Source organism: Neomonachus schauinslandi, chromosome 9, assembly GCF_002201575.2.
Source record: "Neomonachus schauinslandi chromosome 9, ASM220157v2, whole genome shotgun sequence".
Taxonomy (NCBI): Eukaryota; Metazoa; Chordata; class Mammalia; order Carnivora; family Phocidae; genus Neomonachus; species Neomonachus schauinslandi.
In genome coordinates this window covers 80,159,358-80,172,990 of record NC_058411.1, presented here as the reverse complement: position 1 = coordinate 80,172,990, position 13,633 = coordinate 80,159,358, and the positions used below count along the sequence as shown (strand labels likewise).

The window sequence follows — 13,633 nt, the reverse complement described above, 5'->3', positions numbered from 1 at the left end:
GTGGTGGCATAAAATCCAAGAGAAAAGGTCTAACTTCTGTTAGACATTTAGGACTAAAGTTCATGAGAGAATCTGTGGTTGGAATGATGATTTGAAAGTCATCTGCATAGCAGGAATAGTAGAAATTATGAATGAAGGTTTCCATACTTGCCTGGAACTTGTATGTATGTTAACAAAATAGAGTCCTCAAACCCAACTCTTAGGGATATGGAAGTAGTGGAGCAAGTAGATACAGGCTGGAAGCTGTTAGAAAGGAGGAAGACCCAGGATGATGTGGGGTCTTAGAAGTCAAGGGAGAAAATGAAGCCAAAGGTCTCACTGATTGAGAAACATAAAAAACTGGAAAGGCCACAAGAAAGCAGTTCAAAGATGCCTCTGGATACTGTCAATCACATCTTTTAGTGGTGGACACTAGGAACTATGGACTGACATGCTCTAGCTAGAGCTCCCAGCAGGCAAGACTTCTGCCATTGCTTAATCTTGTGTTTCCTGGGCCCTAAATCTGAAACTGTAAAATGTGTAGTATTTATTTAGTATTAGAACCATGTTCTGCGGATGCTTCTTCTGGAGCTGTTTTGAGACCACAGAACTGAAAAAGGTTTTGAGATGAAATGCTAGCCTGTACCCAGGTTGGCCTGTCATTCTTTCCATTTAAAGCCACTGGTAATATGGTTGAAAGATGTATTTTGCCCATTTTTTAAAAGCCATTTTCTACTTTCCAACCACCAAAATATGTTGGGAGTGTCATAATTGTTTTTCTCTTTGGAACTTTAGAAAATATTGTTTTTATAATAGAAATAGCATTTCTTTAATTTTTTTCTTTTTTTAATCGCCAACGGCTGCCTTACCAAACCACGGACTTGGCTCATTTATATTTCCAGTTCTAGCTTGTGCTAAAATTTCTGGCAGATGAGTGTTGTGGGACTGCCCGAAATATTTCTGAGGAGGTTTATCTCAGAGGCTAGTCAGATGAAAGACTGAAAAATTAAATTGGACTTCAATGCATTAGTTCAGATAAAGCATTTAGAATAGGGTCATGCATGTGGTAAGCATATATGAGTGCTGGTTATTATTACTAGGGCCTTCTAAGATGATGTAGCATCAGAGGCCAAAGTGGACCAAGAAAGGCCACCTATTCTTATGAGAAGTGCTCCCTAAGGATCCCAAACAAATGATTGTTGGAGTTTAAAAGACTTCCAGGAAGCTGTTGAAAGATGATAGCACCAGGGGTGATAGGATAAGTTTGTAAAGGGATTGGCCAGTTGGCAATTGGGTAAGCTTACCTACAAAATGTATCATGGAGTGGGAGGTGAAGGAGGTTAGGGTTATTAAAACCTAGTTATAATACTTACCTGGCAGGGGAGACACCATAATCAAGCAGATGGTTTTCCCAGGGTGAGGCTTGTCCATTGCACTGCGGATGTGCTGACCCCTGAGATTTGCCCAAATGTGGGAAACTCGACTGCATAATTTGTGGTAGTGGGGGACTGTGTTTGTGCTCTCTCCTGGTAAAAAAGAATAAAATAAAAATAAAAATAAAATAATAAAAAATAGTAAAACCTAGTTATAGAATCCACGTCCTTTGAAAGTGGTTTGATCATAATTGAAATATAAAGGTGCTTGGAATTAGCATAGAAAGAAAGTGTTGAGACCCTGAGCATGATGTTCAAGTATTTAGAAGTTGTCAAAAATGTGAAGAGAGACGAGTAAGTGAGCCTTCATTTAGGGTTTTTTCTGTGTCCCTTTATTTAATTGCTTTCACGGTCTCTACATTTTCTTGAAGTAGGGCAATGTGATTGGAACATTTATGTATAAATGATATGGTTTCTGCAGATCATCAGTAAGTATTTGGACACCTGTTTGTACAAGAATTTGCTCTGAGATGTATGAAAATCACTGTCATAGTAGTTTTTGTGTCAATCATAAACTTCTCTCATTTAGATCATTATGAAAGGTAGAAAAAACGTATCACAGGATGTCAGATAGGGGGAAGACAGAGGGTGCCCTCCCCAAATTTACAAGCTAACTGTGTCCAATCTAACCAATGAAATAATATGTCTAAGAGTCTCGGGAGAGAGTTGGGAGTACCAGACAAATGTTGAGTGAAGATGAAGGCAATAGGGGAAGAGTAGATAGGGTGTTTTGGAGTTAGTGAAACCTCCCTGCAGACTCACTATAGAACAAGACATGACTTAGATTCTTAAAAAATTGGTGATGAGAAAATAAAAACAACTTTCAGCAAACCTAGCCCACTCCTTACCTGGAACTCCAGTAGCCTTAAAGAGCCCAATCCCAGGGTAGAATCCCACAAAAGAAATAGCTAGTTCTCACAGGGAATGGTCATAACCCATCCTTTTGAAACAACCCCTAACCCTGTCATCCCTATCAGTCATCCTAATGGATAGTAAAGATTTAAAACAAAACAAAGAAAGAGGATTATGGGCATGTTTTCAGACCTGCCAAGCATAGAGGTAAAGATATCCAAAGAGCCCTTGGGACAGGACAAGGAAAACAGTGTTTAATGAAGACTATTCATGTCAGCAATTGGAAGATGAGGTTGTGAAAATAGGTCAAGACCTAATTATAAAGGACCTTGAGACCTTAGAAATGAAAGCTCAGAGTTTTCTCTTGGCATGGGAAGTGAGTAAAAGATTTGTGAGCTAGAGCATGGATAAAATGTTAAAAGATATATTTCAGAAAGACAGCTCCTCTGATTGGTAGTGAGTAGGGTGGACTACAGTGGATAGGAAGACTCAAGACAGAGAAGAGAAAGCAGGCTGATGTTACTGCCATGGGTCATGCACAAGGACCTGAATTTCATGATGCCCTGAGGCTACAAATAGGAGGTGTATTCTTAAACTAAAATCACATAGGTGTTCTTTTATTTTTTTTCCCCACTTTTTGTTATAGAAAGGATTCAGTCACATATACCACTAGAGAAAATAGTACAATGACTTCCCAGGAACTAATATTAAACTTCAATAATTTTCAGTATTTTGCTGATCTTCTTTTATTTATCTCTCCCTACAACTGTTTTTGCATGTATTTACTTTTAACTTTTTCTTTTGAAATAATTATAGGCTTATAGAAGAATTTCAAAAATAATACCAATAATTCACATATACCCTTCAGGCAAATTTCCCAAATGTTAAAATTTTGCCACATTTGCTTTAATTTTTTTCTCTCTCCCTTCTCTGCTCTTGGTCTCTCACTCTCTTATTATTATATGACAACTCTCCAGTTGTCTCATGTTTGGCCAGTGGGAGCCCCTGCAACCTGGATCCTAGGTCCTCCTGACATTTCTCCAGCATTCTTTGAAGACTTGTTCTTTTTTTAAACACAATACAATGTTCCAGGCCCATGTTGCACTTTCCATGCCACAAGCCTGGAATCAAACATTTCTTCAAGGACTCTGTTTCTTTCAGTGAAAAATGATATTTAGAAACCAAAATATGAGCATTAGAGGTGTGTGTGTGTGTGTGTGTGTATTTTTAATTTCTTTTGCTGCTAGGATCTCTCATCAGAAATAGCTAGAAAAAATTATATATACATTTATATCTGTATATATATGTGTATCTATTTCTATATGTAAAATCATGAGTTCATATTGATACCCCCAGTTTCAGTCCAATACCACAGGGCTCATTCCATCCTCACCCCTTTTTGTAATTGTAATTTCCTTTTCCAACAATGAGAAACCTGACTCTTATCCACAGTATAAATAAAATCAATCTTTTTATGAATTACCCCCATGACTTTATAGAATAACCCTGAATTTACACATAGCTTGCTCTTTTTGACCTGCTAGACTTTGTGAGGTGTGGGGGGGGAATGCCTACAACAAGCAAAATTTGACATATACATTCTTCCACATTTCTAAACACAAGGCAAACGCAGGGTGAAATGTTTCCAGGGCAGTTAAGGACTAGAAACCTCACATCTGTCCTTGGATGGGAGTTTATTTTCTCAGACTAAATCTGGGTTTGACATTCCAGCTGCTCGCCCTTCCATGGCAAATGGATATGGAGAAGTCTGCCACCAGCCGCTGATGGAGAAAACAGCTGCCTTTAGAGGGGATAAGCCACAGAGGTGGTTGGATGTCCTCTCCACTGCCCCCATCTTCTCCCCCTCCTGCAAATAAAATATGTGTACCTTTTCACATAAATGAAGGGAAAAGGACTTTCGTTTGTTACTAGGAAATCCTATTGGGAATGAGAAAATCTTCCTTAAGTAAATTATTTAGCCAAAGTTTTCCCTTAGATGGTAACTTGCATAAACATCAGTTCAAGCATGATTATTTTGATTATTTGTGAGTTGTTGCCCATGTGGATTTGTTCAACTTCCTAAGAAGTTGGATGAGTGAGCACGTGATCTTGATGAGTTGACCACCACTTTATTGTAGTATGCTTACCTGTAGAGGCCTATTTCCACTCATTAAACTGTGCTTATTGAGTATTTTCTATGTGTCAGACACTCTGTTAAAGAGACTTAAGGAGTCCATAGTCTAGTCACCAGGAACAGAAGTAGTAGGACCTCTTTCCCCTAGGTAAACCATTTCTGGTGGCCTTAAAACCAGCACCTGAAATGGCATGTTTTGGATGCCACTTATCAGTTTTTTCTAATCCTTAACCAGCTACCTGACATCTCTTATGATGCCTCAAGTTCTACCATTAGTGCTTCTTTTGATTCCTTCCTAAAGGCTTTACATTCTTATAGAATTTCATATTACAATTAAGTACTTTCTCTAGCAGGATCTTTGTCTTAAATCATTATACAGATGATATATTAATGGTATTAGTTAGCAATTAACCTGGAGCAAGGTCTTATGAGTAGGAACTCATAAAAAAGAAGTAAGGTCAATTAGAAGGTGAGGGCAGAGGATCCTAGCTGAAACCATTACAGTTTAATAATTTTCTGTCTACAAAGATCCTCAGTTAACTGAGAACAGTTGATACCTTTTAAAATATTTTGTATAACCCAAAATATGTGCTTTGTTTTGTCACTTCATGAAAAAAAAGAAAAGGAGTCTAGTCAGCTGCTACAAAATGAAGACAGATCCCAAATTTAGATCCAGCTAATCTCCCACACATAATTTAAAAGGGATTGATTTTCTTATACTTTTATACTTACAAAATCTTCCACAATAAAATTACATTATTCAGATTTCATAATAGAATGAGGGGGACCACCCCAAATAGGGACCCCCTATTGCCAAACTGTATGTTAGTTAGGATTCTTGATTGAAGTGACATAAACAGACTGTAGCTAGCTTAAGGGAAATGTATTAACTCATGGAACTGAAAAAGGTACACAGGTAGCTCTGGTTGGAGATAATTCTCATAGTTCTCTCAGGTGTCTGCATGTCTTGTAAGCAGAAATAATGGTTGCCTTTATGGGGGACCTCTTCAAGAATGTTTGTATATAGTGAACAGCTGGTGTCTCATGCTGGAATAAAGGGAAAGCAGTATTACTGCCCATTATAAAGGATCTGAGTTCCCTAAGCTCAGGGTTTCTTTTGTAATGCAACTCACAGTGTGTATAGGTGTCAGTGGGTCCTCTTTACATTACTACGTGAGGACTGGGACTTGAGGGATAGGCACAAGGAAATGCTGATACTCCGGCTACTATTAAGGCTGTGAGTAGTAAAAATCCTTTGTCTCTGAACCAAAAGTTTCATGTCTTCTACTTGGCATCCATTAAACTAGCAGGCCAAATTTTTAGCTTGCAAGAATATAAAACCTCAGACTCTTCACAGTTCTTGTCAACTCAAGGGATCGAAGAAAAGGCTACCTACTTGGACTAGGGTTTCATATTTATCCCCTCAGGACCATCTTTCTCTCCATATCTTCTATGGGCTGAATGTTTATATCCCCCCAAAATCCATATGTTGAGACCTAATCCCCAATGTGAGGGCATTTGAAGGAGGGGCCTTTGGGAGGTGATTAGATCACAAGGGCAGAGCCCTCATGAATGGGATTAGTGCCCAATAACAGAGGCCCAAGATAATTTTGTCATCCCTTTGACCATGTGAGGACTGTGAAAAGATGGCTGTCTATGAACCAGGAAGCAGGTGGGCTCTCATCAGACACTGAATCTGCTGGCACCTTGATCGTGCACTTCCCAGCCCTCAAAGCTGTGAGAAATAAGTTTTGTGAGAAATAATTTTCTTATAAACAATCCACCTAGTCTCTGGTATTCTGTTATAGCAGCCCGAATGGACTAAGGCAATACCTCCTCCATTTCTGCCTATTCCTATCCAGCTTAAGTCTGTAGACAGAGAACAAAGGTCGCTTTTGTCAGTCCCAAATATCTGTTTTCTGAACTCCATAGCCCAGGGCTGCTGACTTTCAATACCTGTATATTGTTCCCAGGGAAGAATTCTGATTGGCCTAGTTTGTGTCATGTTTCCCCTGAACCAGTATTTATTTCACAAGTATACCCATGATATACTCCATAAGAATATATTTCTGGAAACTGTGTTCTTAAATACAAAAACTTTTATGAATATATTCTTCTTTTAATATGTACAAATAATGAAAATTTTAGTACAAATTATTCATATTCAAAACTTGATACTTTTTGAATATGTCTTTATATACCCCTCAATTTCCACCTCTCTTCACCCTCAATATTTCGTTATAGTAGGTATCTGGCAGCAGAAACCAGAGCAGCATTCTTCAAATGTAAGGAAGGTAAAAAAAAAACTGACTAGCTACAATTAAATAGTTAAAAGGAAATTGGGTGAAATAGTCATTTGGAAAGGTGATCATTCAGCAAGTTGGTTTTAGGCAAAACCACCTAGAGCCTTTCTTCTCACCTCTGCTTTGACCCCCACTCATATTCACACTTCTTTTTTCACTCCTTTATTTCAGTATATGTCTCTCTCTCATAATCTCCTGAGAGAATAGGGACTACTTATGCTTCACATATAGTAAGCTAGATACAAAACTTGTTCATGTCCACAAATGAAAAGCTGGCCAGGCTCCTCTGGGGATAAGCAGGATGCTTGAAAAGGGAACATGGCAAGACAAAAAGATTCCCCAAGTTCTGATACATATTATTCCCAATAATTGTTTTCTTACAGCTAGATAAAGAATTGCATAAGTTCCAAAGATTTGAGCAGATTTTATTTTTCTGTTTATTAATTCCCAGTTTTAAGAAACTTCTCAAAACATAGCTAATTTAAACCAGCTAGAATGAAGTTTCCCATTAAATTTCCTGAAGATCATTGAGGTCTCATTAAAATAAGCTCTACATCCTCTGGAAGGAAATATTCTGCTTTGCTCATGTGCCTTTTCCTGCCAATTTTTTTTTTTTTTCAAATCCTTAGTTCAAATACTGAAACTCTTAATGAGTTTTTGTTCAATTTTGATGGTAATATTAAAAGGGTGGTTATAGCTTGGTGTTTTTATCTGGTTCCTCAGATTTATTGCTGCCCTTTTCTCTTTGCTAAGAGAGAAGAGAGGCCAAGGTCCTGAGATGAAGCCTCAGGACAAAGAAGGAGCCAGTTTGGCTTCTGCATGATCAATGAATCATGGTAATCATAGATCTCCTGAGGCTCAAGCCCACTGGCAAGCCAGCTGAGGAAAACAGCCTCAGCTTCTGTAGGAGGTAGAGCCAGCCAGCAGGATGATGATGGATTAATTTCATTGGCCTCGGTCTGTTTTTCTTTAGTGGATACCTGCATGATAGATAGATAGATAGATAGATGGATAGATAGATATGTACGCACACACACACATATACCTATATATACACACATATATACACATACACATACATATATATACATATTTATGTCCCTAAACCTGTTTTTAAATGATGATGAAGCTGTGATGATTTTATACATCATGAGGAAACTAGAGTGGCCTCAGGCAATAATGTCTCTCACCTCGAGTATCTCCTAACTGCTGGGAACCCCAGACTTGCCTGTAAATTAAATAACTCTAATAATGTGTTTTTCTAGGAGTGTTATTATATCTGCCACATTGGGATGATTATAGATTCTATTAAATCAGACTTACAGACCCCAGTTTCTGGAGCACTTAGATTTGATTCCAAGGGTAACTCCTACGCTTGACCCAAACCACATTTCCTCACAATATGAAGTCCAGTTCCAGTATGTGGGGTAATGCAGGGTAATCCAGAGGGAATCTCCTGACTCTCTCATACAGACATCTGAAATGCTTCCATTAATGACACACCCTTCTATGGAAGGATTTTGACTGTTTGTTCTTACTAACAGAGAAAATAAGATTCTGTTTGGGTTGTAGGGCTTTTATATCACCCCAATTAACATTAGCCCAGAAGTCAATGTGTCCTATCATCACAGATTTACATTTAAGAGCCTGACTGATGGTGTGAGATGTTAAAATTCTGAAGGCCTGTGCAAAAGGGCTATGTTATTTTTTCACAAGTGTAACTAATCACAGAATATTTTGCTGATAGTGTAAACCAAATGTTTAATTGTGGAGTAAACAAATTCCTTTCTGATAGCTCAAATCTGGGGATAGTTTTTGATCAAAGCAAGTACAATATTTTCATTGAACAGTGGAACAAAAATTTATTAGCAGATATCATGTATCTCAAGAACTGTAGTTTACCAATATGAGAGGTAGACTTTAGAAAACATTAGAAAATAAGCCTCACAGAATATTAAAAAAAAAATTAAGAATAAAAAAAAATCCACCTGGTAAGAGGTAAAGCATTCAGTAAGGAGAAGAAACTCAAAGAAAAAAAATAGAAGGAAAATTCAGTACTTATGATCAATTATGAGAGTTTTAAAACGCTCATCCAGTTAGTTAAATCAAATATTTTTTACATTTACATACTAAGAGATCTTACCAGTGAAAGGTAATTAATAAAGGATGGACTTAATATAATAAGAAATCAGAAGGTTCAAGGAGTAGATACATAAAGAGAAAACTAACATATGATATTGTTGCTACTTTTAAAGATTGTCTATAGAGTCCATGCATTAACTTGCTTACAGTCCAAATTAATCTGAACATCTGATGAATATTCTCAGTACACATTTACTAATGATAACAGAGGCAAGAAGAGAATGTTTGGCCAGGCAATTTAAGACTCACTAAGTTTAGCTACCATTAAGTATACCATGGATCTTTATTCCCTTGCTGAACTTGAGCTGAACTTTGATAAGACCTTAATATTTTCAGGGGCTGAGTATCTGTGACCTAGGAAGTAGAGGTTATTTCTTCCCTAATATGGATTATTACATATGGGTAAATAAAAAGGAGATTAGTGAAGAATTCCTATCTGATTATATAGAATTCCTTAAAATACGTGATCACAACTCAGCAAAATTGATATACATCAGTCAAATTTTATTTTTGCACCCTCTTAAACCTCTCATTTTCATTCTCTTCTCCTCTCTTCTGAAATCCACCTTCCTAGGTGTATATCCTAATTCCTATTCCCAAAAGGCATTTACCTGGCCAGGTATCATACCTTTAAATTGTTAATGTTATCAAGGTGAGAGGGGAGGTAAAATTGTAGGCAAGTCCTCTGGAAGACTGAAAACTCCACACTATTTTCCTCTGAAGATAAAAACTCTTTACTCCCTGATTGCATTTAGAATTCTATGGCAGTAAGCATGTTTAAGAGACAGTGGCTGAAGCACAATGTGTGAAATGACCCATCTGTTTTGAAACAAAGGTGCTTAGCCCATACGGTGGAAGAGAGATGACAGTGTTAAATCCAGCAGACACCTGGGGAACTATTTCCTTAGTGGCCTATGAAGGAAGGCAGACTTTCCTGCTGGCTTCTGTCTACACACATGACCTTCTGACATCTTCCTGGGTCTGCTGTACAGAGATAGAATGGCCCATCAGATGGCATTGCCCTGCTAGGCCAACTCAGGCTTCCCCAGTAGAATTTTTATAATGAGTGACCTTTTTCTTATGAGAAGTGGAAAACTAAAACTCTGAGTTACATCCAGGCCCTGGTGTGTTTTTCTGGGGCAGCCTTCTCTAGGTACACGTGTGTGTACCTCTCACACCTGCACATCATTGTATTGCCCAGTTCTAAGAATTGGAAGCCAAGTGCCACATGAACACTGGGCAGAGAAGTAAGGCAGGGAGAACAGACAAGCCCTGGTGAGGTGTCTCTAATGCCAGGGCACACATGGTGCTCTAGGCTGTCCAGAGGAGGTGTGACACTGTTTACCGGGGAGAGTGGCTGCTGCAGCCTGGCTCCTTACGCCCTGTCTGGCTTATGAAATTTGATCTAAATCACAGGAGTTAAAAACATATTACTCTGACCACAATTCACATTCCGTAGGAGAAGACAGGATTAGAACATTTCTATTCTTGCCCAATGCTGCTAAATTTAAAGTCAATATAACTGTTAACTGCAGTCTTCCTTCAAAAGACCAAAAGCAAGCATCATTTGCTGGTAGCACAATGCTCTGAAATGTCACCATGAGCTATATGGTTGGACAAAGGAAGATGAGAGGTCACCAACAAAAGTCCTAAACTCAGAGCCAAGGCTGCTAGCAATGCCACTTATAGTGAGCACCTCCACTCATGACTTCATTCATACCCTCGTCCATTCATTTATTCATGTATTTCTTTATTAAACAGCCATTTATTAAGTTTCTGTTATGTGTAGAGCATAAAGGTGGACAGTCCCCAGTCCTTGAGAGGCTTTTAAAGGAGATGGGCACACACATGAAGAGTGACAATTCTCCATCAAATTAAATCTAGTATGCTAATAGCTTCCCTCTCTTTCACTTGTGCACCCTTGCTCAGTTACTCTTGGGTTTAGAATCTTTCATTTCTTGTTCACTTAAGACTCTTTCTTATAATTTGAAATGTAGCTCAGAAGTACTTGTCTAGTCTTCCTCCTTCAGGAAGCCCATCTGGATTTATCAGACAGATCCAAGAAGCATTTCATAGCAAACTTTACAATTACTTTCCTTTTCAGCCTTCTTCTCCAATCCCCACCCTACTCCTTTTTATCATTTTTTAGCCAGCCTTTTTCTATGTCAAGTCATTTTTTAGATTAAGTTTAATTTCATGAGGACATCAGCACCTTGACTAGTTTTCCCAATTCTCTCATACTATTTGGGACTTTCAGTGACTTAGATTTGCTATCAAGCAGTTGGGGGACTTATTTCCATTTACTTGGCCAGATCTTTGTGATGGACATCTAAGAGGAAATCACCTCTTCTGCTCAGCAACCTGAGACCACTAAAGACTCCTACAGGGAAACATGAGCAGGGGCTTTGGCTATTAAGGACCATCTTTGGATTTAATTTTTACTTCTGCTGGTCCACCAGCCTGAAGCAACTAAATTCAGGGGATTATTTTCCTACTTCTACTTCAAATAATATTATATATTATTTTACACAGGCTGAGACACCAGACCCTGGGACCAAGGAATGGCCCTGAACTTACCACTCTACCTGTTCCTGAATAATCAATGCATGAAAGAAGTATGGCAGGAGTCTTATTCCCCACCTCTTTCCTCTACTCTTTTTTTGGGGGGGGCGGGGCAGAGAAAGAGAGAGAATCTTAAGCAGACTCCACGCTCAGCGCTGAGCCCAGCATGGGGCTCAATCCCACAACCCTGAGTTCATGACCTGAGCCAAAATCGAGAGTAGGATATTTAACTGACTGAGCCACCCAGGCACCCCTCTCTCCTCTACTCTTAACATAGCTGACTGAAGACTAGCAAAAGTTCTTGCCTGTAGGAACATGTGCCTTCCTCCCTTCTCCTGTACCCACAATGGCTGGTGCAGTGGGTTAAGATTTGGGGTAAAGCACCTCTTGGGCATGTAGTATTGAAAGCTCTTTGCTCATTTCTACGTGTCCATCTTCCCCAGAGAAAATAAGGGCAAATCATCAGGGAATAGGGAGGAAAGACTGAAGAATTAGACTCAAGATTAAAGTTTGGAGAGGGTTACAGCTTGAGGAAATGCTGAGAAGTTACCTCTTAGAATAGAATCCTAGGATGAACTAAATATTATTTACACAGGAAAAAAAAAAAAACTAAAGGAAAGAATGTGAGTTACTTGGAGTTGAGTTGTCAGTGAAGAATTTAGCAATTCTACACGGTAGTGACCTGAACCAGGAAGGAACAAGTCTCTGGCCTGGCTTCCTGTACCCCCAGGCACAGGTTCTGAACTGCCCCTGAAACAGGAGACTCAGCAACCAGCATACTGAAATTACATCAACTGAAATGTTATTTTCTTTCCATGGAAAAATTATAGCAAAGAGATTAAGATATGATTTAGTACATTTCAAAGAAAAATAAACATTTATTGTAATAAATAACCATAAAACAGGTCTAATAATATTCTACTTCAAAAATACTCTCATGGATTGGGAAAATAGTGAAACTTCCTTTCACAGTACTTAAATTTTCACAGAGCGTTAAATTAATGGTTTAAAATTTTGACTGCTAATTCGAGGTTTGGGATTCCTCACTGCATGATCCATGGCTCAGCCCCTCACTTCTCTGTGTTCCCCATGTCTTTCTCTGTATGGTGGGGCACTTCTCCTCTCCTTTCTCAGTGAGCATTTTCTGAAATAAGTAAAATAAGACAAAAGTTTTATCCCTTAGAAGACATGATGCTAACAGTTACAAGTTTTATTTTCATACACAATTCCTTCTGAATAATCCTGTCCCCATTGTAACTCCACAAAACATAGACACACAATAAGCAAGAAGGTGCAACAGATCTAAATAAAGTTACAGAGAGACAAGTACTGGAGTTGGAGACTAGACTCAGTTATCTGTTCAACAAAACAAATCACTTTTTTAACAATACCACACTCCATTAAATTGAGATAAACACATAAGAGTTTCATAAAATAGAAAAGGTAGCCACAAATATCTTTCTTTTCCACTCCTTGGCAAAACTGCACACTCCCCAACTCAGATCTTCCCTTTGTGGTGCCTTCCCCATAGCACCCATATACTTCATCAGGATCAACTTGTGCTTGTTCACATGTTGCCAATCATCACTTCTGGCTGCACTGTCAAAAGTCTGTCTGGAGAGCTTTTAAGAAACGCTGTTTCCCAGGCCCTACCCCTGAAATCCTAGCTGCATTGGTCCTGGATGGAACTGAGGCAGTCCTGATTTTAAAAGGCTCACCAGGGAGGTGCCTGGGTGGTGCAGTCAGTTAAGCGTCTGGCTCTTGGTTTTGGCTCAGTCCTGATCTCGGAGTCGCAAGATTGAGCCCTGCGTTGGGCTCTGCGCTCAGTGTGGAGTCTACTTAGGACTCTCTCCCTCTGCCCCTCCCCCCCGTCTCTTTCTCTCTCAAATAAACAAATAAATAAATAAATCTTTAAAAAAATATAAAAGGCTCACCAGGTGATTCTAATGTGCAGCTTGGCTGGGAAACAAACATTGCATGATTGACCCAAAGAGGGGCTTTCAGTTATATAGGTAGAGAGAGCTAAAAAAATAATTACTGATGCCCCGAATATATGCCTTGCTTAGGGAATTACCTTTGTGCAGCACAGGCACAGTTGTGTCCCTGATGGCCCAAGGTATATTTCAACGTGTTATCAAGATCTATTAGTTGCAAGTGAAATTCTGCATTTAATTCCATGCTTTTGGGTAGGTTGACTATATAATTTATTCTTCAAACTAGTGAATTAT

General features: G+C 38.8%; 1 non-coding gene across 1 annotated transcript; it reads left to right on the top strand.

Annotated features, from left to right (window-relative positions):
- Nucleotides 1-1,344: 1,344 nt before the first annotated feature.
- LOC123325921 lies at nucleotides 1,345-1,508 on the top strand. The gene has a single exon (XR_006540755.1). It is a non-coding gene; the product is annotated as a U1 spliceosomal RNA (small nuclear RNA).
- Nucleotides 1,509-13,633: the final 12,125 nt, after the last annotated feature.